A 23564-nucleotide genomic window follows, 5' to 3' on the forward strand; every position below is an offset into this window, starting at 1 on the left:
TTATTGTAAATATAAAATAATGTTACAACGCAAAACGTTATGCTTTTTTTATTGTCTCTCGTGAAATATCGTTTATTCCTTTCAAATAATAAACATTTTTAATTGCTTTTAATGTTTACTCGTTTTCTAAAATGTGTAGGTTTTTTAACATTACCTTCGAAAGTATATTGCGAATAAAAAATAATAACTGAACAATTCATTAAAAAATACCACAACATTTTGAGTGTGTCCAAATACTTGTTCACAAAATCTGGATTATCTCCAATTACAGGAGTTATTTTCATATTATTTTTGACATCTCATCAAAGATGAAGAAGAATATGTTTCTCATGTGTGTGATTATAATCCAGGATTCGGATCTCACATACTTATATAAGAATTTCTGCTTAATAAAAAGCTTCTTTACATCTCACCAATAGATGTCTCTAGTGAAGTTCTAGTGATTCAAGAACAAGGTTTCTAAATTGGTTCATATATACAGAACTTCCAAGAATTTGAGTAGTGTGGTTGTCAATAATGGGTAGAATTGGTGAATGTTACACGTGTGTAAAGTGATCACTTAAACCAGCCTATGACGGTCGTCAGCCCCGTAAATGCCCAGACTTCCATATTCTTCTTCATCTTTGATGAGATGTCAAAAATAATATAAAACAATACCACCATATAAAAGAGTAAACCCACTCACAAGTGGGAAAAGACCATAAAACTTATAAAGTTAAAGCCTTTGTAGTAACATGATTAGAGGTGTTGCATAAGTCGTAGCTAGATTTCAGAGTCACTTGGACGTTTGGTAATTCCGAAAAAAAAATCAGGCAGTACATTTCCTCCCCATCTTAAACTCACGTCTCATCAAGAACGATTAAGGAATATAAGTGAAAAAATAGGAATATAAGTGTTTTTATAAGATTTTAGTTTTGTACAGACATTTCTCGATGGAATTTTATATTATAAAATGGCAACTTTATTGTTTTTTTGTGGAAAAAACTATATAGTTAATATTATAATATAAGTGTTGATATATTACATTATGAGTATATAAAAATTGGCATGTCGAATAATTTTATCCATAAATATTTTATTCACATTTATCAAATATCCAATTCCAAAATCAACCTCCAATTTCGTATATTACACATTTAGTAGATATGCTTGAATCAGTTCCCACACTGTTGTTTCATAAGGCTTTTGTATCATACAATACACACTTTGTGATAATTGGTAGTCAGTTAATTTAACACAATTCAAGTAGGGGAGATCAGCATATAAAGTAACATTGGTCCAAAGTAACAACACGCCTCTCTAACAACCATGTAACCAGATATTGTAGATTGAACCACGTTTACAAGCCTTACTCTTTGCAAGATACTTTCCGAAAAGAAAATTTACGGGGTTTGAATTCTTGAAGTGTGACACAAGACCTGTCTCCAAAAATCCGCGATATCTTGCGAGTAAAAGAGTGTATTAATGCTATAACATTTTGAGTGTCTTCAAATTTATAGATCACAAATCTGGATTATCTTCACTAAGGACTTATTTTTTCCTTTTTTTACAGCTCAAAATAATTGAAAAAGAATATGGAAGTCTGGGCATTTACAGGTTTTACGACCGTCATAGCCTTGGTTAAGTGATCACTTTACATAAGTGTAACATTCACCAATTCTACCCACGATTGACAACCACACTAATCCAATTTTTGTAACTTCTAGATATATTGTTCGAAATCGTGACATAGTATGTGCGAGCTCACAACAGCCATCTATCTATATTGGAATGTGGATTTAATGCTTTAAAACTATGATTACGTAACCAACTAACCATCGCGCTGCTTCTCCCGCAGGGGTAGGCAGATAAAATAAAACGGCACACCGCTCTGCCTATTCAAACATTCTTCGTCTCTTACACATTCATGCATCTCATCATTCATACCCGCTGATTATTTCGACTCCTGACCAAATCTCGCCAATGTATTTGAAATATCTCGTTCAGTATTTAAATATCTATAATATCATAGAGAAACATACGAGCTACCATCCTGCACAAAGTTTTGCTCTATACCTACTTATTTAACTCTGTAGGCCAGACATTCTGGCCCGTATGATTCTAGTAAGCAGCTCCGTGGGCCACAATGTATGGCCCGGCGCAGGTATAACTTTAATCACTGATTTCTCTATCACCCAAGTATATTCTACCAAAAAATATTTCAGATAAATACAGTTAATCTTAATTAGGCAACCAAAATATTTATTTTAATGGTAGAAAAACGTCGCATTTTTTTCAGAGTACCTCATCAGTTATGAGAAAAAATGGTCAGAGTGGAAAAGGTTATCACGACAACCGAACGTAAAAAAAAACAAAAAAATAAACAAACAAACAAACAACAACAATAAACATGAGACCCTGGTTTCCCCTACATATATAAGTATTGAATGGTTTGCACAATTCTTTTCTTCACAGCTTCTTGGCATTGAATTTCTTCACCGGTTACCGTGAGACGTGAATCGTGAATATATTTTAATATCTGAACATTGTAATAATCACTCTTAGACCTCGTAAAAAAGCCGTTTATTGAACATATAAATCTCATAATATTTATAGTGGTATTCAGAATGTAATTTGACAACATATGTCGGAAGATATTGTTATAAAATAATGATGCGTGCTTAAAAATGACGCATGAAATTACTTGGTTTTGTTATTTGTTTTATTTTTTTTTAAATCTTAATCTGCCCAGAACGATCTCAAGGTTTCACGGATGACGACCTTTCTTTGAGACTCATTGTCATTTAAAGTGTATTGTTGTGAATATTTCCTTATAAAAAAATCCCGCCCTTTGAAGTAAATTTCAGTTCAGCGGTAGACAGTAAACATTTAAAAAATACTATAGTAAAAAATGTTGCTAAATGACTTATCATTTATTTTTAATTTATATTTGAAATTTTAAAATAAAGTGAAATTTAAAAAAATATTTTAACAGTAGTACTCAAAATCTTGTCTGAAAACTTCAGTACACATCGCGCGCCATAGACTATGACAGACATACTTACTAGTCTTGAGAATAAAAGATGTGGACAGTTATTCACATTGACGGTATATGTTATATTTATTTGATCAATTTGTTTTTTTTTTTAGTTTATATTTTATTATTTAATACAATATAACTTCCAATTTGGTTTGTAAAACGTTCAATTTGATTTATTAAATGATTAATTTGTTTTGTAAAGCGTCTTATTTAATTTTTAAAACGTCCAATTTGAAGTGAAAAACCTGTATCAGTTTCCATATCGAAAAAATACATTCAATTCAGTTTTTAAGCACACGAAAAAAAATACTAGAAAAGGTATTTTTATGAAATTTTCATTAAATTATCAATTATAAACAGATTTACTTGAAAATGCCATAGTTATATAGCTTTACTAAGTAAATCATCAAAATATAGGTGTCGTCAAAGTTTGCAAAATAAAATATCTTGATGCAAGGTCTTAATTAGACTTAAAATACAAGGTACGTACATTTCGATCGAGCGGGAATGAAAACTCGTTTTGCAAAACAATACTCGAATGTAACGATTTCATCGGTATTTATTACAAACATCGCTTTAGTTTATATATAACCTGTTTGTTAAGAAAACAAATAAGAATGGTTTTATAACTAGAACACTTAATTTGCTTACGACATTATTAATCTACAATGATTAAAGAAAACACTTCGTTTTTTACCACTTGAGTTTTATTATAGACTACATGTTTCAGAAGTTAAACTTCCATCATGCAGGTCTGTATAATAACTAAAATATAAAATATTAAATTGTTCTAAAAATAAGGAGAGGGGAAAGTAAGGGGAAGGGGTTAGGAGTTTTTCAAACTCCGTCCCTTGACTAACCCCTTCCCCTTACTTTCCCCTCTCCTTATTTATAGAACAATTTTATATTTTATATTTTAGTTATTATACAGACCTAAATGATGGAAGTTTAACTTCTGAAACATGTAGTCTATAATAAAACTCAAGTGGTAAAAAACGAAGTGTTTTCTTTAATCATTGTAACATGTCTTACCACAAAGTTAATGCCGAAACAATAAATAAAATATTATTAATCTAAATAAATATTAAAGGCACTAATTAATTTTAATTTTTGTGCCTTTACATAACTTTTTTTTTCTGGCTGTAATGAAATATGCCCCAAAAATATTTTTTCAAACATTACTTATATTTCTTACTTTTTATTCGTTTTTATTTAAATTAGATCGTATTATTTTTTTGACATCTCATCAAAGATGAAGAAGAATATGGATGTCTGGGCATTTACGGGGCTGACGACCGTCATAGGCTAGTTTAAGTGATCATTTTACACACGTGTAACATTCACCAATTCTACCCATTATTGACAACCACACTACTCAAATTCTTGGAAGTTCTATATATGTGAAGCAATTTAGAAACTTTGTTCATGAATCACTAGAACTTCACTAGAGACATCTATTGGTGAGATTTAAAGAAGCTCTTTACTAAGTAGAAACTCTTATATTAGTATGTGAGGTCCAAATCCTGGATTTCAATCACACACATGTTGTAAATTAGATCGACTATAAAAGAGGAAAATAATAATTAGTATTTTATATATCGTCAAATGAGGCTGCTGCATGCAATCCTGGGTTCGATTCCCTCCTGGGTGAACAATTGTTGTTTGTTATACAGTATGATAATGCTGACCTATTTTCGCCATTAGGTTCAGATGGAAGGTGAAAAAACAGCAAATAGATTTTTTAAATTGACGATCTTTTTATTATTGACAAATAATTGATTTTCCGAATACACTATTACTTACAACAACAAAAAACAATTCATATTATCTTATTTTTAGCACAAATAATTTTAAAGGTGTATTTATTTCGCCAATACAAGACGTTAGATTACTAAATAATTTTTAGATTTTTGCTGGAAAAATATATTTTTATATTTATTGTTATCTTCGTTTGCGTGTTCTAAATGGGTAATATTTATTACATATTTTAATTTTTTTACTTGCTGTTTAAAGGGTATAACACATTGGCGGGTTTATTGCTACTAAGCAATATCTTTCAACCAACCAAAAGTAATCTAAAGAGTGGTTCGGCGTGTACCAAATTATTTACAGTTTTCATTTTTTTATATTAGTAAACGAGTTTACTTGAATTACATGACTTCAATTTAGAAATAATGCAGAAGAAATAGGTTAGAAAAGAAGGAAGGAAAATAATTTACTAAGGAAGGCATAGGAAATAGGATATGAAGAAGTGAAGGGGAATACAGATAGGATCCAAGAACGAGATATAATCTATCAGACAGTTGGGATTCCATACGAAGTTAGCAATGTTCAAGACGTTTATTGAAGATTGTCAGAGAGGGTGTATTTTTCAGATAGATGGGCAACCCACGCTGGAGCAACTTTGACAGAAAATAAATTACTAGACAATGATGTGTTATGTAGAGAAATGGAAAGTAATCTCTCGTGAGAAGTGAACAGACAATCTAATTAAAAATAATACATATCAAGAAGAAGCCGTTTTGTTAGAATAATATGTTATACAGTAAAAATTAGAGAGGGAAACCTCTCCTTCATTTATAAAGATCTTCTTCTTCTAACCCTTATGCGCATCCAATGGTGCATAGGGCACTGCATCGTATTTACGCAGTGTTATCTTGATCGTTACTTACATGAATGCAAGGTGATCACTCTTGCTATTCAGGGAGCAGTTCAGGGTAATATTAAATAAATCTTATAGTGTAAAATCACTAATATTTATTTTCAACCCTTCCCCCCTAGGAATCGAACCCGGGACCTCCTGCACGGTAGCTAAACACGCTAAGCATTACACCACAGAGGCGGGCAAGATCTATGCTTACTTAATATTTTTATATTTGAAATAATATAATTTATATTTGAAGCACTATCTTTGTGATTTTCCATTTTATAATTAAAATGTAACTTGGTTTTAAAATCACTATAAATATTTATAGTGATTTTAAAACAAAGTTACATTTTAATTATAATATAATTGACTTTTTTCTGTACCTGTAAATAATAAAAAAAAACCTCTAATATCCTAGGGTCAGACTAAGTACCTACTTGTTCATCGTTGAAAATGTGCCGATTCACATTTGAGAAAGAAAAAAAGGTCCACGTAAAAAATGGTGGCGTTGTTTATGATTCACCCGACTGGAATCTAACTCGAATCCTTCCCGGCGAAGATGAAACCTTTAGATTTGAGCTAACGACATTTTAGCAACTTTCAAGAGCGGGAATTAGCATAATGGCAGCGTGTTTGCCGTGAAATCACACTAAAAACTCATCCTCCTGCAAGCCGCTTGACAAAATTATGCTAAAAAAGACTATCTAGACGCGCGTATAACACTAGTTTAGCGTCAAAACTTTGTCAAAAGAGTTACTTAGCTTAATTATGCTTGAATAATTCAAAAGAGTTACATGTCACAAAAGTTAGCGTCGAATCATTTGCATTCCTTCCAAAGTTTATGGTTTATGAATAGTGTAATTAAGAAACAAATGTCCTTAATTTTTCGGCGTCTAATTATGGTAATATGTATTGTTTTATATTCTATCCTTATTACAATATTAACATACTTCTCATAATACCTTCAAATCCAATAAAATTCCTTCGGTTTTTTTATATTAATATATTATTTAATACTTGTGTTTTCAAATACTAGATGAAACTTAATATGCGCCACCTTCAAGGTACCAAAAAATATTTGTTTCATAATAACAGTCACACCTTTGACACACTTATTTGATTAGGTAAGCTAAACAAAATCACATAAGACATGTGTCTGATTGAATGGATGGTACAATTTCAAAACTTTGAACGATTTAAGTTTAAAAAAAGTGACAGAGTTAAATAGTAACATGATTTAAATAGTTTCGTTTCCGTCGCCGAAACTAGATTTGAGAATGGGTCATGAAAATAATTTAAACTTACCGGTTGTCGTAGATCAATCAGGCGCGGTAACTTGAATCAACAAACAACACTTATCGTGTAATTATCACTTGTTACGATACGCAGAGAAAGCCGGCTGCAGCGGGGAACGTACAGTGAAATAAGGATCACCCAAAGTTCGTAAGCACTTTTTAGCCTAATGTTTCTGTGCACTTTTTCGGTGGTTTCAGAGCGCGAAGTTCGCGCGGTCGGTTGGCCACTGCCGGTGTCGGCTTGTGCCTATGAATTGAGAGTCGAGAGTCCGGTGTGCTGGTTGGGACGAGCGTGGCACGTGGAGGCTATGCCTGATGTGAGATGTGAGGTATGCGAGCCGGGCTCGCTGCTCGCCTATTGGCGGAGCCGCTCTCTACGCGGCCTTCGGCGAGAGCCGCACTTCTGCAGGCGGACCCATCATTCCGGCTTTCCTGCGTTTAACGCTTCCCAACATTTGTGAATCGTATTTTTACGTCAACAAATAAATCTGGTAATCATCAACATACGAATTCTTTATGCTATCATAAACGAAAAGTTTTGAAATAGAATTTAAAAGTTTTTCTTTTGAAATCGATGTACGGTACGAATCGAATGTACGGTGTCTGATTTGCATGGAATATGCACTGATTGCAAAAAAAAAGGAAAACGGAAAAAAAAATTGTTGACGCATTTTAACAATGTGATTGATTATCTAGATACATATACGAATTAGGTCATTTATTTTAAAAGATGTTAATATTATAATTTTATTAAAAAAAATTAATTTTAAACTCTTTACTTAACGCTACTTTGGGTGCAATTATTTAAAACTCTGAGAATAAAAAGTAAACGTTTTTAGTAGTAGTAAGTAATAAATTTAATTCAAGGTAATCTATAATAATTTATTGTACATATTTTAGATCAAATTTTATGATGAAGTGTACCCTTCATAAGTAAAGAGTTACATTTACTCTATCGCACTAGATGTAAAAAAATTAGTGTCTTTTTAAATTTTAAATAAAAAAGAACAAAGTGTCGTGAGAATAAGACGACGACAGCTTACTAAATTATCTAATTTTCATATTTCTTTTAAACAAGCCCACTAAGTGTTTATTATTTATCTATATTTATTTTTAATTGTTTACATACAACAATTACTACAAACTGTAATAAAATCAGAAAATTTCAAAATCCAAACGACTGCCATAATGTTGTAGCCAATCGTCACATTAATCAATATTTTTCTTTTGATGACATTTCTCTAACCTCAAACGTACTTTTTTTATCAAATTTGCATTTCTTTTACCGCACTTTACAATCTACTTTTGTGTGTTTCCCATTGAATTCCATCTCAAATTTATATTTTTAGTCAAATTAGTAATTAACTTGTATAAAACAAAAGCAAAAAAATGCGGTTTGCGGTTACACGATAAAAAATATAATTATTCATTTATATTAAGTACATGACGAAATATTAATTACGTACAAATATTACTTTTTTAAGTAAGTTGAGTTTTCTAAATAAAAATGGAAAATTGCAAAGAACATTGCAGGTATTTTTATTATATATAGGTTTTCTTTATATAATTATTGAAATAAACATAAATTTACAGTAGCCACCATATATATTTAGGTATATATATATATATAAATATATATATATATATATATATATATATATATATATATATATATATATATATATATATATATATATATATATATATATATATATATATATATATATATATATATATATATATATATATATATATATATATGTATATATATATATATTTATATTTAATTTCTTCGAAAACATTCACTTTTCTTCAATGTAAATGCTGAATTTAAAATCCCAATAAGTTATTAGCAATAAAAGTCCATAAGTAAAATTATATTACGTTGATTAATTATTATAACGTTGCCATTTCGTTTTTAAAAAATATATACCATATTCATTTTAAATATCACAGCTTTTATCGCGGAAGCATAGATCGAGAAATTCAATTTCACGAATTTTCTTCGAAAGTAATATTATTTGTGTTTGTCATGTTTTTATTAGGTATCCGTATATAACATCTCGCTTTATTTGTTAAAAATACAAAATTCAAATTTAAAAAAATATCCATCACAATTTTATGCAACGCCCGAGTGAAAACTCCACTCTTAAGGTCAATCGCATTACGTCGGGTCAGATTGATGAAACAATGTACGTATAAAAATGCCAGATATCAAATTTATGACTTACGCACTTAAAAATGGCACTCGACTCGTTCTCGTCTGGCCGCGATCACTTCGAGCCTTGCGTAACCCCTCCATCCTCTGTACCCCCCCCCCTCCGCCCTCCGCAGATACAGCCTGATAATAATAATAATAATAATTCAAGGGGTGAGAGTAGGGAGACATTCTGGACCGGCGAGTTTAAAATATCTTTAATAGTTTTATAACATAAATGTGGAATTGTTTAATTGGCTTTTTTTTTAACGTAACCATTTTTGTTAATGTAATGTAATGTTTATTATTGTTAATGTAACTATTGTTTATTATTTCATTTTTTTATATGTAAGCTGTACAATTCCCGAACAAATAAAATAAAATAATAAATCTACATAGTTCTTTATTTTTATTGAGTGTGTCCAAATACTTGTTCACAAATCTGGATAAAAAAAATTTTAACATCTTAACATAGATGAAGAGGAATGTGAAAGTCTGGGCATTTACGGGGCTTACGACCGTCATTGGCTGGTTTAAGTGATTATTTATTGTGAATGTGAGTCATTTTTTCGATTTACATTAAATTCCCAGACTTCCATAGTGTTCTTTATCTATGTTGAGATGTTCTTTATTTTAATTGCAATTTAAATGTAATAATTTGCAGTTGAATCAAATACGTCTATTGAATTCTTTATTTGAATTGCATTTAAAATGTAATATTTTGCAGTTGAATCAAATACGTCTACTGAATTCATTATTTGAATTGAAATGTAATATTTTGCGAGCGAATTCAATATATTTCCTATATTCTTTATTTGAATTGCAATTTAAATGTAATATTTTGCAAGCGAATTCAATATGTTTCCTAAATTCTTTATTTGAATTGCAATCAAAATTTAATATTTTGCGAGCGAATTCAATATGTTTCCTTAATTTTTTATTTGAATTGCAATTTAAATGTAATTTAAAATAGCGAGAGAGAATAGAACGCCACACCAATTTGTCTTTTCAAACAATCTTCGCCTCTTCCACATTCATGCATCTCCTCATATATACCTGCCGATTATTACGACACCTATCCTGACCCACTTTCAAGTATTTGAAATATTTGATCATGCCAAGTTTTCCTCGGCCTTCCTCTGCTTCTACTACAGCCCACATTCGCCTCATACATTTCTTTTGCTATTTTCTCTTCACTTACTCTATAAAATATAGAAACATTTGTTTTTGTTACGAATATATGTAGATATATAAGTTCGCATTCATAATTTAATAAATATTTGAAACGGTATAGAATTTCGTCACCATTCGGGTTTTGTTTTGTTTCCCAATAAGTATATTTAAAAAAAATTTATTTATTTTGTATTTATTATATGTATTTATTTTGTATTTTTGTCCACCTCCGTAGTGTAATGGTCAGCACGCTCGGCTACCGTTCAGGAGGTCCCGGGTTTGATTCCCAGGGGGGGTCAAATAAATATAAGTGATTTTTCACTCTAATATTTATTCAATATTATCCTGGACTGGCACTTGAAGCGGAGGGCTGATCACCTTTCCTTCGTGTGTTAACATCAAGATAACACTGTGTTTATAAAATGCAGTGCCTTTTGCACCATTGGGGTGCGGATAAGGGTTTTAATTGAATATTCAAAAAATTACAACTTTTTTGGGTGTTTCCAAATCGTTGTTCACAAAAGGAGTTATTTTTACATTTCAACGTCTCAAACATATATATATATATATATATATATATATATATATATATATATATATATATATATATATATATATATATATATATATATATATATGAATATATATATATATATTGAGATGTCAATATGTGAAAAAAATAACGGTCATAGAACAAGACTCACTCTTTATTCAAATCATGTGTCGATGTATGCGCGAATTCTCAAACCAGCACCTTTCCCACCTTACACACTTACAGCTGTTTACTTAGCTGTCTGTGTGGTTCCTTTGTTGGAACAATTGAACGCTGAATGGAACTATTCAAACTATTCAAAGCCAAATGTAAAACTACAATGCAAAATATACATTTTTATTTCTTTCAATCTTAAAAGTAGGGTGGAGTGCCCTTAGAATTTGGCTTACACATCGCTCACTCCTTTCAACAACGTCACATATCAAAAAACATGACCCTATAAACATAACATTTTTTAGTAGAACCTTCAATTATTTTTAGTAGAACCTGCGATTATTTTCAGTAGAACCTGCGATTATTTTTTAGCAGATAACAAATATTTCCCTTTGTCCCTGTCTTTCTGACGTCGATTCTCGCATACGATAGTAGTATTCATAGGCGTACCATAACAGTCGTTAGTATTTAGACACTGCTATAACACTCAAAGTTGCTGCGCAGGTAGTAAGTAACCAAGTCCCGAAGGTTCTTCGGAAATAGGAATTAGTCATATGACATGACTCACGGGATTTTTAAGGGCTGCCTCTAAAGTGTATTTTCCACTTACGTACTCGTCTGCAGGTATCTACCTACATAGCTACATACCTTTTAACTGTATCTACAGTACATTGATATTTTATTTTATTTTTATTTTATTTTATTTGTTTTTATTTTATTTTATTTTTACTTATATCCAGTTGGAACGAAAAATCAAGGAGATAGAGCTATAACAATAATAAACTTTTTTTAATAGCAAAATATGTAGTATTATGTATTTCTATTTTTTTTCACTACTTGAAAATATGAACATATTACAAATATGTACATATTCCATAAGTACTTGTTACAAAATATTATTGTACCGATTTTGTATATATATTTATATGTATATATATATATATGTATATATATATATATGTATATATATATATATATATATGTATATATATATATATGTATATATATATATATATATATATATATATATATATATATATATATATATATATATATATATATATATATATATATATATATATATATTATATATATATATATATATATATATATATATATATATATATATATATATATATATATATATATATATATATATATATATATATATATATATATATATATATATATATATATATATATATATATATATATATATATATATATATATATATATATATATATATATATATATATATATATATATATATATATATATATATATATTTGTACATATACGGGTATGTGCCTTTCAAAAATAATACGACCAACGACGCACGCCACCTGTCAATTCATTTTTATTCGTCAGTTTGGCTTTCAAATCCATGAAAATATCCGACCATAAAATTTTGTTTTCCACTTTCAGCGCTCCCATAAAATACTTTATAAACTTAACTTCAGTTTATGGTTAGACATCAATTCGGCTGAAAGGACATACCCTGAAATATAGAGCGGGTATACCCTGAAATTCAGCCAATTTTCCGCTGACTCGTGTTCGAAACTATCAGAGTGAATGCAAGGTAATTTTTCAATTAGACTTTAGGCTGAGACACAAATTTCTAAATTTTTAAAAAATATCTTATAAATGAGAACAGTTTTTATTAATGTATATAAAATAAAGTTTCATTTCTCTCCCCAAGCACAAGAGCTTAATCTCTTTATTGGAAGGAATAACAGCGTAACTAATTTTAAAATTGTCAAAAGTAGAAATGTCTGGCAAAGGAATTGAATTTGTATATATATATATATATATATATATATATATATATATATATATATATGTACATTTATATATATAAATATATATATATATATATATATATATATATATATATATATATATATATATACATATATATATATATATATATATATATATATATATATATATATATATATATATAAATATATATATAAATATAGAAGTACTACATATCGCTCACTCCTTTCAACAACGTCATTTATCAAAAAACTTGCGTGTATTTTGCGTACACTTTGCGGCATATTTTTAACTTAATATTTACCCGCTACAGGGCAGAAAGTGTTGTTTTTACATTTTGAAGAAAATGGTTTAATTATTTTTTGAAATATACTAAATATTTTTCAAATGGAGAAAAAACATTCAGGTTTTACCTAAAAAGATCTGTTGCACAGTAAAAAGTTCAATAAGTGGCTTGATATTTATTTTTAATACATTGTATTATGTTTTTAAACTTTTAAAACGTTCTCCTGAAAAATCAAGTTTTTTTTGTTATATATGACGTTGTTGAAAGGAGTGAGCGAAATGTCAAATATGATTGACGTACGACGCCATTTGCAAAAATTATAACATCTTCCCATAGGGTTATTAACGTTGCGCCAGCCTGTATGAAGATTGAAATATTAGTAATTATAGGTAGGCACTTAATTATATTCCGTTATGTACATATTCTAACCATTTTGTCTCTCAAACGAACAAAGCAAAGCAATCTAAAATAGAATCCAGCCCAATTACATAAACCTCTTGTGGTAGGTACGTACGTTTGTATAAATTTCCATGTACGTCATTCCGCGTTAACCCTTTGTTAGTATCTAGCTCAATAATTCACCCATCGCATAGAGCGTAATTTAGACGAAATAAATTACAATTTACACACAAAAGCGTTTAAATTAGAAAACTCCCTTTGATTCTTATTTACTTGGTATATTTTAATTTAAATGAAAACACTAAACGAAATTCTCGTCTGCGTTTTAAAGCACCCACTGCCTTAGTATTTATGCCTTACACGTCTCGCTGACGGTGATAAGGACTTTGAAACATTAGTAATATCATTCACGTATCATTCAAATACAGAGGATGTTTGATAAAACCTATTTGGTTTTTTTTTGTTGTCCGCCTCCGTAGTGTAATTGTCAGCACGTTCGGCTACCGTTCTGGAGGTCACGGGTTCGATTCCCAAGGGGGGGTAAAATAAATATAAGTGATTTTTTCACTGTAATATTTATTTAATACTACCCTGGACTGGTACCTGAAGCGGAGGGCTGATCACCTTTCCTTCATGTGCAAACGATCAAGATAACACTGCGCTTATATGACGCAGTGCCCTATGCACCATTGGGTGCGGATAAAGGTTTTATTATTATTATTAAAAATAAGGTATCCCTAAAAAAGTTATTAGTTTTACAGTAAAAAAATTGTAAATTATAGTAAATGGTGTACTAAAATCAGTTATTACAAATAAAACCCAATCAGCAGATGCTAAACTAGCAGTACACAATGGGAGTCCTGGTTCCAGCGCTAATGTATGGGAGTGAAGTTAGCAAAAGAAGGATGAAAGTAGACGTTCTCTCAGATGAATATGCGGCAAATAGTCGTATGATAGATTTTCGAATGGTGATATAAAAAAGAATGCAAGGCTAAGATTTATCCATGAAATTAAGAAAACGTATGTTGAGATGGTTTGGGCATGTGAATCGAATGAGTGAAGAAATAATAATAAAATGAGACAAATGTGGTAGGTAATACAAGCAGAGGAAAAAAGAAGAAAACTCAGCATTATTCTACCCATGATTGACAACTATACTACTCAAATTTTGTAACACACGTTCTTTCATGTGCGAGTCCTCGGCAGCATCTACGGTTTAGTTTAATACGCTTTTTAGTTTAGCAGAGACCCTCATTTTTTCAATTGATGTTTTGCTTAGCAAATACCACTATTTCTTAAAATCTACTGTGACACGTGTTTTGATGCCTTCCGCATCATTTTCAAACACTGAAAATGATCCGGAATGCATCGATACACGTTTCACAGTAGATTTTAAGAAATACTGTTTTTTACTAAGTAAAACATCAATTAAAAATGGATAGATTTAACCACAAAGTGACTGCCGAGTCAATTAATGAAGCCATATGTATGCAAGATTTTTCCAGAATTATTTCACAAACTAGACGTCTGAGATTGTGAACAATGATTTGCATGCACCCAAAATGTTATGAAAATACAAGTCATTAATTTAAATAAATTCACCAGTATGTTGAAAGAAATATCTTATCTTTTTTTAATTTGAAAACAATTGAAGTTTATATCGGCATCTATGCCGTACATATAATATTAAGATACTCATACATATGATAATACATTGATATTATATCTTGGAACACGTTCAATTAATGCACAAAATTACTATTTGCCATGTATAAATAATCACTGTAGTGTGCTTTTAAGGGTTAATGTATATTTTAGTTTTCGTTTTATAACCCTCGTGTTTTTTCGACCACTTGAGTGACGTAGGCTAAAATAATCACGCTAGCCTCATTTGAATACACTGTGTCAAAAATCGATCGAAAAACTTGATAATAATCGCACACAAAATAAAAGTAGACTAAACATTCAAGTTGTAGAAATTATTTTGTGCAGATTCATTGTTACATAAATCATAATAAAATGATTAATTTGTAATAATGTAATTAAAATCATTATAAAACGGCGGCCGGCAGGCATCTCTACCAAGATGACGCTTAGGGCACGGTAACGGACCGATGCAGTGTTAGCTTGGTTATCAATCATATGAAGGCAAGATGATCAGTCCCACGCTCCTGATAAGGGAAATAAGTGAAGGAGCTCAGGAAGAAGTAAATTAAAGCTATATGGAAAAGGAAAAAGAGAATAGCAGTAATAGCTAGGTCTAGTTGTCACTCGAGGTTGCACATCCGTACTCGCGCTAGCGCGTGTAACTTGTACACTGCTAATGTGTACGAGTTCCTTGAGGGAATATCCCCTTAAACATCATCTACCTCTTCAATTATGATATTTTGAATTTCTAGTCACGTCCGTACTCGGAATCGCTGTCACTAAGCCGTCTGCAGGCAGAACGTGAATTTCTATGAATTATCCGTTTTATTTATTCATATTAACATGCGTTCCTGCTTCTTCTTGTTACCAAGTAACCTGTCGCCAAGGAAGAGGGAGTCAAGTCTGGTCTGTGGAAACTCACTATGAGTATTTTACCGAACACCTCAAATACATAGTAAACTGCGATCAGCGGTTCTCAAAACATTTTGGCGACGGAACCCTTTCGAAATACTAGATATTTTAAGGAGCCTTAAAATAAGCAAAAAAAAATTTTTTTTTAAAGTTCCGCCTCCGTAGTGTAATGGTCAGCATGCTCGGCTACTGTCCTGGAGGTCCCGGGTTCGATTCCCATGGGGGGTAAAATAAATATTAGTGATTTTTTTCACTGTCATATTTATTCAATATTACCCTGGACTGGTACCTGAAGCGGAGGGCTGATCACCTTTCCTTCATGTGTAAACGATCAAGATAACACTGCGTTTATATGACGCAGTGCCCTATGCACCATTGGGATGCGGATAAGGGTTTTATTATTATTTTATTAAAATAAACAAAACTTGATAGTAAACTACGATCAGGGGTTCTCAAACCGTTTTGGCGACGGAACCCTTTCGAAATACTAGATATTTTAAGGAGCCTCAAAATAAGCAAAACATGGTTATTCATGATTGTTACTCATGATTATTTTTTAATAATATTTACTAGTTGCCCAAGAAAAATTTCATTTCCTATTATTTACAAGGATTCATAGCATATCTGTTTACATATTTTTAAAATGATAGTGAATGTGTACCACATAGAAAATTATAAATTAGTAAGGTTGATCCCTAAAAACAATACAATACAATATATATATATATATATATATATATATATATATATATATATATATATATATATATATATAAATATATATATATATTTATATATATATATATATATATATATATATATATATATATATATATAATGGATTCAATATTAGAAATAGGTATCTAATTGTGGTAGAGTGGGTTCGAACCGAGAAACTCTGACTTAAGAGTCCGCGACACTAACCACGGGATCACAACCCGACACGTTCATTTGTCGTATTCGTCTTGTCATATTTTCTAAATACGACACCACTAAACCTGATCATTATGCCCTATTGCCTCGTCAATTTTTGTCAACTGCACGCCTGCTTTAGCACATTCTGATTCCAACTTAATTCTTATTTTTTTATAAAATAAAACAACTTTGTTTTAACCACTTTTTATTGGTACACTTTTTCCAACCCGTTTCGACAAGAACCTTGTCATTATCAGGGTTTATGTACTAATTCTAAAACATTGAAACACTCATAGTGAGGTTATAGTTAATTACCCTTCCCTTACGATACCAAAAACGTCCACGCACTCCGTATACTATATAAAAATGTACACCATATGAAAATGTGATTTAAAAACTATGAGTTTTTCAATGTTTTAGAATTAGTACATAAACCCTGATGATGACAAGGTTCTTGTCGAAACCGGTTGGAAAAAGTGTACCAATAAAAAGTGGTTAAAACAAAGTTGTTTTATTTTATAAAGTTTATAAAATGTGCCACAAAGTATCTGCGAAAAACATTCAATAAATAATTCTTATTTAATTACAATCAGCATCAATCAATGTTATAAACAATTTTCATTTAATTTTATAAATAAGTGTTTTGTAATAAGCCCTCGGCACGAGAAAACTCAGTGAGTACACATTATTAAATTTGTAAATATCTGTATGGTGAAAAATAAATTAATGATGCAATTAAATATTTATTTTTGCGTTCATGAGGCTTGCATAGTAATCAAATGTCCTTACCAATACATTGTAAAGGCAAACATACAAATCACGAAGCCAAGGTTTTCAGTCCTGTGCCATATACGCCATAGGGAAATATTTAATAAATATTACAGTGTAGAATTAAATTTTATTTTATTTATTTTCAACCCTTTGGGAATCAACCAAACGCCCTAACCACTACTCTACGGAGGCGCCAACATGTACATACAAATATACTAAGTCAAAATATTTATTGTACTACATATTTTCTCTGACCTGATGAAATGAAATACGGAGAGTTATCCTGAAAATTCACGAATACAGAGTTGACTTATTTTCCTTGTCATCAAAAATGTAGATGTCATTGGGCGTTATAAATAATACAAAACAATTCCAGATTTTTCTACCAACACAAGTGAGTTTTTCTGCTTATACAACGCCAACAAAAACAACTTTTTGAAGAACTGTTTATTATGCAACACCTATGGACGACATTTTTCCTAGATTCTAGACGAATACAGTTCCATTGTTTTAGGACATGATTTACATTGATTGATTCCAACAGTCACTTTGTGGTAATGTCTGCCCATTTTACATATCGCTCACTCCTTTCAAGAACGTCATAAATCAAAAATCGTCAATTTTCAGTTGTGCATATTTTCGGAATGCCCAGAAAATGTACTATATCCCAGCAAAAGCGGCATAATTTTAACTTAATATTTACCCGCTATAGGGCAGAAAGTGTTGTTTTTGCATTTTAAAGAAAAGGTATTGTTTAATTATTTTTTTAAATAAACTTAATATTTTTCAAATGGAGAAGAAACCTTCAGGTTTTACTTTAAAAAATCTGTTGCACAGTAAAAAGTTCAGTAAGTTGCTTGATATTTATTTTTAATATATTGTATTATATTTTTAAACATAAAAAACCTTCTCCTGAAAAATCAAGTTTTTTGATTTATGACGTTCTTGAAAGGAGTGAGCGATATTACTTTTACTTTGTAAATACCGCTACTTATCAAAATAAATAAAAAATATTGTGACACGTGTTTCGATGCGTTAAACATCATTATCAAACACCTAAGTGTTTTCATATTATTTTTTGACATCTCACCAAAGATGAAGAAGAATATGGAAGTCTGGGCATTTACGGGGCTGACGACCGTCATAGGCTAGTTTAAGTGATCACTTTACACACGTGTAACATTCACCAATTCTACCCATTATTGACAACCACACTACTCAAATTCTTGGAAGTTCTGTATATATGAACCAATTTAGAAACCTTGTTCTTGAATCACTAGAACTTCACTAGAGACATCTATTGGTGAGATGTAAAGAAGCTTTTTACTAAGCAGAAACTCTTATATTAGTATGTGAGGTCCGAATCCTGGATTATAATCACACACATGAGAAACGCCAGAAAATACCATTTTCATTTTTATTATTTAAGCTTATAATTTGACCAGACAATTTATTTACAACATTTTGAGTGTGTCCAAATACTTGTTCACAAAATCTGGATTATCTCCAATTACAGGAGTTATTTTCATATTATTTTTTGACATCTCATCAAAGATGAAGAAGAATATGGAAGTCTGGGCATTTAAAATAAATTAAGTAAATGCCCAGACTTCCATTTTCTTCTTCATCTTTGATGAGATGTCAAAAAATAATATGAAAATAACTCCTGTAATTGGAGATAATCCAGATTTTGTGAACAAGTATTTGGACACACTCAAAATGTTGTACCTTAGTGTTTGTTTGATACCGGGTGTTTGATAATAATTAACAATTGTACAACTCATGTTTTAGCCAAGTTGACATTTTCAATTGCGGAAAGTGTTGAAAAGTCGAATGGTGAGCATATTGATAGGTGACAATATTGTCCTATCAGGATCTTTAAAAACTGTGCTTCTCTGGATTGTGTGTATGTCCCTTCTAGAATCAACATCACACACACGCACACGCACACACACACTTCACACATGCACATTTTCTCTCATAAATACGTGTTCATTTGCTAGATCTGCACTAAATATTTTGTACTAATCTTTATGTTTCTGTGGTTAACTATAATTGCCTTGTTTAATGTATATCTTTTAATGTTTTGTTTTACATATGTTGCTGTTTTTAACCCAAATAAAATATAAAATAAAATGTTGAATGCATCGAAACCCTTACCTACCACAATAGATTTTAATAAACAGTGTTGTTTTATATCATCATTATCATTATTTTATTTGTTTTTACGTATCACAAATTTAACAAAATATGTCAATATATTTGAACCAGGTCTTCAAACATATTTTTTTCAAAGCTTATTATAGCCTTTGACTTTTAACTTGACCTTTAAACGAAATTTCAACTACACCCCTAGTTCTGCTCTTGAGTTTATAAAAACACTAGTTTACGTTAAGGTTCAATAATCGATACTCCGCAACTTAATTTTCTTTTTAAACCAAGTAAAATTTAACGTAATTGTTTTTTAACAGCATTTTTCTATTAATAAATATGTTTTTCATAGAAATAAATATATGGTTTTGAAAAGGAAAAGTAACTGAAGACTAAGGAATTTTCAAAAATCTGAAAAATATTATTTGGTATATATTAAAAAAAAAATTCAATGAATATTTTTTTAATGTGCGCAGACAATACGTCTGGGATCTCACGTTTTGTACTAAATTTGTACGTTTGAGATCTCACCCTTAAATTGTGACAACGTAAAAAATCATGTTTTACAATTACGACACGCAGTTGAAATCATTATAGCATTTTTAAATATCGACACCATAAAGAGATGGGTGTAATTTTTTATGACTTAAACTTTAATGTATTATAACGTTTAATGTATTATAAATTATGTAATGTCTATTATTAACTCCGTAATCCAGTAAGGGAGTGCCCCTTTTAGAATACCTTTCAAATGAAATAAAAAATAATAAAAAAATTATCAATCTTTTTTATCACGACCTCGTTATAGAAATCGGAATCAGAATAATTAAAAACGGAAATGAATTGCATGCTTTGATTATAACCACAGGGGTTAAAAGAAATTTGTTCGTATTTATTAATTAAGTGTGTTTGAAATATGATTTTTTGCACTTGTATCGGATCAATATTGTCGTTTTTTTATAATTCTTATTTATTTATAAAAATCAGTCGTATCATTGCAATAGAAACTGACTATCCACGTCAGTATTAAAATCATTGACTCGTGATTTATATTTAACTTGGCCACGCGTTGCTGTGGCACAGTCTGGTTAAATAAAAAAGAGAGAAAAGAACATTTGTTTTTGTAAATAAATATAAAAACACGCACGTATTCAATGCAACGTTGTAGCAAAATTTCAATACTATTAACTTTTTTTCCATTTCATTAATTGACAGTCACTTTGTGGTAAAATCTATCCATTTTTAATTTAATACATCGAAACGCGTGTCACAATAGATTTTAATAAATAGTGGTATTTACTAAGTAAAACTAAAAAAAAAACTACATTTACACGAGTATTATTGGTCGTCCTTATCCAAACAACTATTTTTAAATCTCAATGAATACTTACTTACCCGAACTCTTTTCCAGTTGACATATTTAAGAAAAAACTTTTTGAATTTGAGATATTAAAAAACTTTTTTTCAACATCTAAGACTGATATATCCAAAAATAAGTGTCCAGTTATTTTATGCTTTATTCTACTACCATCCGAAATAATATCATTGGAAGTCGTAAAACGCTTATGAATTATCGTAATATGAATTATCATTTTCAAACGGGCTTCCGAGAAGTCACCTTATATCTTGATGTTCCTTCCTCCTCCGATATATTTAAATCTACTAGATATTACGACATTATATTCCTACCCACACTGTACTTACCGTAAAGCCTTCTCGTTATCGGCCTGACTAACGCTCCGTGGATTTTCCAATTTTATTTCTATATTAAGTATAAATCGGCGCCTTTGCTTGGAATCTACGAGGTGATAAGGCGATAATATCGATATGCTTCGCTGAATTATTCATCGAGGGCATTTGAAATCCAAATTTTTCATATCTAACACCCAGTGGTGGGATTCAAAATTTCAAGAACCGGTTCGCCCTTTGGGTATTACCCCTACCCCCTCCTATAAAAAAAATTGTTGGTTTTTTTTACTAAGTGCAATAGCTTAAATGAATTTTTCCACTATTTTTTTTTTCATCTTTCCAATATTTTTTTTCTCTTCGTGAGGTTCAAATATTTTTACAACGTGGCGGACCAAGTAAACCGAGCGTGCTCCGATACATGATCTCAATCGGAATATTGTGTGACAACAAAGGGTAACGCACCGGATCGGCGAACTCTAAAAATTTTAGGCACCGGTTCTAGCGAACCGGCTGGATCCCACTACTGTACTAACCTCTTTTCTTCTTCAGAATAATCATTTTTTTACCTTACCATTTCACTTTACCACCCAACTTTACCTTAGCAATCTCGTGTGTGTGTCTTCTTGATGAGGATAATGTATAGTCCAGTTAGTTTTTCATATCGCTCACTCCTTTCAACGTCATAAATCAAAAATCGTAAATTTTCAGTTGTGCATGTTTTAGGAATGCAAGAAAATGTACTATATCCCAGCAAAAGCGGCATATTTTTAACTTCATATTCACCCGCTACAGGGCAGAAAGTGTTGTTTTTGCATTTTGAAGAAAATGTTTTTAATTATTTTTGGAATATACTAAATATTTTTTAAATGGAGAAAAAACCTTCAGGTTTTACTTAAAAAGATCTGTAGCACACTAAAAAGTTCAATAAGTGGCTTGATATTTATTTTCAAAACATTTTATTATATTCTTAAACATTAAAAACGATCTCCTGAAAAATCAAGTTTTTTGACATTTAACATTTTTGAAAGGAGTGAGCGATATGTATTTTTTTTCCAAAATAACCAACCCTTTTGATGATTGGCAGTGGCCAAGGGCCAGCATACAACAATGATGTAGATAAAGTTAGTCAGCAGTAAGTTTTTCATTTCGCCATACTATTGTTCAGACTATTAGGATTTTCAATCAGACCTATTTGCGCATATCACTCTTCGCCATCATTTCTACTCTCATTCAGATATATTTTTTGATTAAATATGAAAACCAATCGTGCCATGCTTTCCTCGGTATTCTTCCACTTCGATTATCAACCACATTCGCCTCATAATTTGTTTTATTATTCTTTCTGCAAGAGAGAGAGAGATGTCCGCCTCTGAAGTGTAATGGTCAGCACGCTCGGCTACCATTCTGGAGGTCTCGGATTCGATTCTCAGGGGGGGTCAAATAAATATAAGTGATTTTTCACTCTTATATTTATTCCATATTACCCTGGACTGGTACCTGAAGTGGAGGGCTGATCACCTTTCCTTCATGTGTAAACGATCAAGATAACACTGCGTTTGTATGATGCAGTGCCCAATGCACCATTGGGTGCGGATAAGGGTTTGAATGAATTCTTTTTTCACTAATTCCATTCACATGTCTGAACCATTTCAACACACCAGTCTTAATTTTATTGATAGTGTTTATCACGGCCTTGAATACTTTCTCTATATCACCATTCGAGCATCTATTGTACATCATTTTGCCGCACATTTGTCTGAGGGATCGCATTTCGACTACATTCAGTCTACATTCATCCTTCTTTTGCCAAATCCATGCTTCACTTCTACTTATACATTAGGGTTGGAACCAGGACTCTGTCGTGTACTGCCAGTTTAGCTTCCCAATAATTTTAAATCACCTGCCTCTTTCAAATTTCCCCATTTACTGCTATTTTACATCCAGATCTGTTTTACATTTATCTTTTTCAAAAACCAT

General features: G+C 30.8%; 1 protein-coding gene across 1 annotated transcript in view; it reads right to left on the bottom strand.

Annotated features, from left to right (window-relative positions):
• LOC148309595 (protein yellow-like) overlaps positions 1–7280 on the bottom strand; it is a 53638-nt gene extending 46358 nt beyond the window's left edge. Inside the window, exon 1 of the mRNA XM_088259853.1 lies at positions 6972–7280. The gene's annotated coding sequence lies outside the window, so the exon portion shown is untranslated. The remainder of the gene's footprint in view (positions 1–6971) is intronic.
• Between the last annotated feature and the right edge of the window lie 16284 nt (positions 7281–23564).

This window comes from Brachycentrus maculatus, unplaced genomic scaffold (genome assembly GCF_059751285.1).
Source record: "Brachycentrus maculatus isolate JH-2025_06_01 unplaced genomic scaffold, ASM5975128v1 h1tg000120l, whole genome shotgun sequence".
Classification (NCBI taxonomy): domain Eukaryota; kingdom Metazoa; phylum Arthropoda; class Insecta; order Trichoptera; family Brachycentridae; genus Brachycentrus; species Brachycentrus maculatus.